At 49.3% G+C, this 2,069-nt stretch overlaps 1 protein-coding gene and 1 pseudogene across 3 annotated transcripts in view; both read left to right on the top strand.

Moving 5' to 3' along the window:
* Positions 1 to 1,406: 1,406 nt before the first annotated feature.
* Positions 1,407 to 2,069, top strand: part of LOC110324414 — an 8,172-nt pseudogene continuing 7,509 nt past the window's right edge. Inside the window, exon 1 of the transcript XR_002380687.1 lies at positions 1,407 to 1,608. The product of XR_002380687.1 is annotated as a ribose-phosphate pyrophosphokinase 1 pseudogene (transcript). The remainder of the gene's footprint in view (positions 1,609 to 2,069) is intronic.
* Positions 1,426 to 2,069, top strand: part of Mipol1 (mirror-image polydactyly 1) — a 280,451-nt gene continuing 279,807 nt past the window's right edge. For both annotated transcript variants that reach the window (XM_021201967.2, XM_021201968.2), the window contains exon 1: positions 1,426 to 1,608. The gene's annotated coding sequence lies outside the window, so the exon portion shown is untranslated. The remainder of the gene's footprint in view (positions 1,609 to 2,069) is intronic.

A 2,069-nucleotide genomic window follows, 5' to 3' on the forward strand; every position in this document is an offset into this window, starting at 1 on the left:
TTTTGTTTTTTCGAGGCAGGGTTTCTCTGTGTAGCCCTGGCTGTCCTGGAACTCACTTTGTAGACCAGGCTGGCCTCGAACTCAGAAATCCACCTGCTTCTGCCTCCCAAGTGCTGGGATTAAAGGCTTGGGCCACTACAGACTCATGTTTAAGAAGTTAGTGTGGCCTCTTTTTTTGGAAACTGTTGCAATGTATCCTAGGCTGTCCTGGAATTCACAATCACTCTCCAAAGGTTCAGAATTACAGATGTGTACCACCATAATCACATTTTAATGGTATTTTGTTTACATAAAATTATGATTCAACCCTGACTAATGTAAAGCAATAAATAAGTAAAATTTAAAAATGCATTTAAAGCCTGAATCTGTCACAAGCCACTAGTACTAGTCATTAGTTACATATATAATGAAACCTTTTTTTGAGTATTATGCTCTATTTATTCCAAATAATTTCCATCTGGTCATCTCATCGTTCTTTCCATCCTTCTTTCCATGCTTCTTCATACCTCCCGTCACCTACTTTGTGGAATATGTGGCACTTCTGGAAGGTGAACCTTTGCTAGAGGAAATGGGTCACTGGTTCATTTTTTGACTGGACGGCTAGCCATTTTGCCACCTTGCCTTCATTAGCATGGTGGACATGATCTCTTATTGTACTATCATCCAAAATAAAGTCTTTCACTAGCTTTGTCTATTAACTCAGAAAATAAACATAATTTTCTGCTGTGGGTGTAAAAAATTACTATGATAATCCTGTTACCCCAGCATCCAGAAGACTACTTGGCATGTAGTATGCCCTTAATAGATAAGTAAGTTAAAATTACCTCAATAACTCAATACTAAATTACCAGAGCATCTGTGGCCTGTAGTCTAGATTAGATAGGACAGCATAGGGACACCACTTCTCTTTCTTTAAAAGGAGAAAAATACTCGAATCATTACCAGTTATATCATTTCTAAGAGAATTCCACATTACTCCTATACTTCGCATTAAAAATATCCCTGGCGTTCAGCCTTTTAAATTCTGCGACTGAACATTTTGAGAGCGCACCCTTTTGAGAGTACACCCTTTTCTAGTCCTGAAGTCAAAATGTCACCAGCTTTAAGGCTTTTCTGAAACCTTTGGCCAACGTCTAAGTCTCACTCTGGCTCACTTCGCAGGACCTTTGCTCCTGTCCCTGCAAGGCACTCCACACAGAAGGAAACCACTGCCCAGTGAAGATCCTCCACGGGAGACTGAGCCCGCGAACCACACATCCCCCCCCAGAGTTAGCGCCGAGTGGTTGTCCGCTCCTCCCACAGAACGCGACCTCGAGGTCGCCTTCCTTTCCGGCAGCCCGGAACCATCCTTGAGCCCTCGAGCTCGCCGGAAGCTCCGCCCCGCCCCGCCCCGCCCCGCCGCAGCCAGCGGGATCGCGCATGCTCGCTGCGCGCAGCCTCGTCCCCCAGCGTGCCCTCGCGCGCTTCCTCTCGCCCGCTCTGCTCCTTTTTAGTGACTCCGGGGCACGCGCAGCGTTCGCGCGGCGATTGGCTGCCTCGGTGGCGGCGCCACAGGCCCGAGGAACTACGCGAGCGGAGTGGGCGCTTCAGGATCCCGCGGCTCCTCAGGTAACGGCGTGGACCGGGAGCGGTTGGGGGAGGGGAGAGAACCTCAGGGTGGCCTGCAGCCCGCCAGGGACTTCCGGCCGCGGCCCCTGGAGATGCAGGAGCGCTGCGTGGCCCGCGTCGCAGCGTCCCCAGGTGACACAACCGCTCCTTCCCCAGGCTTCGGCCTCATGGCGGGGTAGTCTTTCAAAAGTTAAGAAAGAGGCCGAACATTGACTCAGAAGTGTGGGTTGTTTTTCCTCTGAGCTTTGAGGAGTTAGGGTTTCAGTCCTGGCGGGATCGCGGATCCACTCTGTGATCTTGCGGGACACTTAGGCGATTCACAGTTCTCACCCTTCAAAGTGCCAGCAAAAAACCCCAAAACCCCAGTGTAGCACAGTATGCCCGGCGCCTACATTAGTAAGATGCAGCTGCAAACTCTGCCTTCACTACGTTCACGAGCTGGCTTTTTTTTTTTTTTTTTT

This window comes from Mus pahari, chromosome 7 (assembly GCF_900095145.1).
Source record: "Mus pahari chromosome 7, PAHARI_EIJ_v1.1, whole genome shotgun sequence".
Classification (NCBI taxonomy): domain Eukaryota; kingdom Metazoa; phylum Chordata; class Mammalia; order Rodentia; family Muridae; genus Mus; species Mus pahari.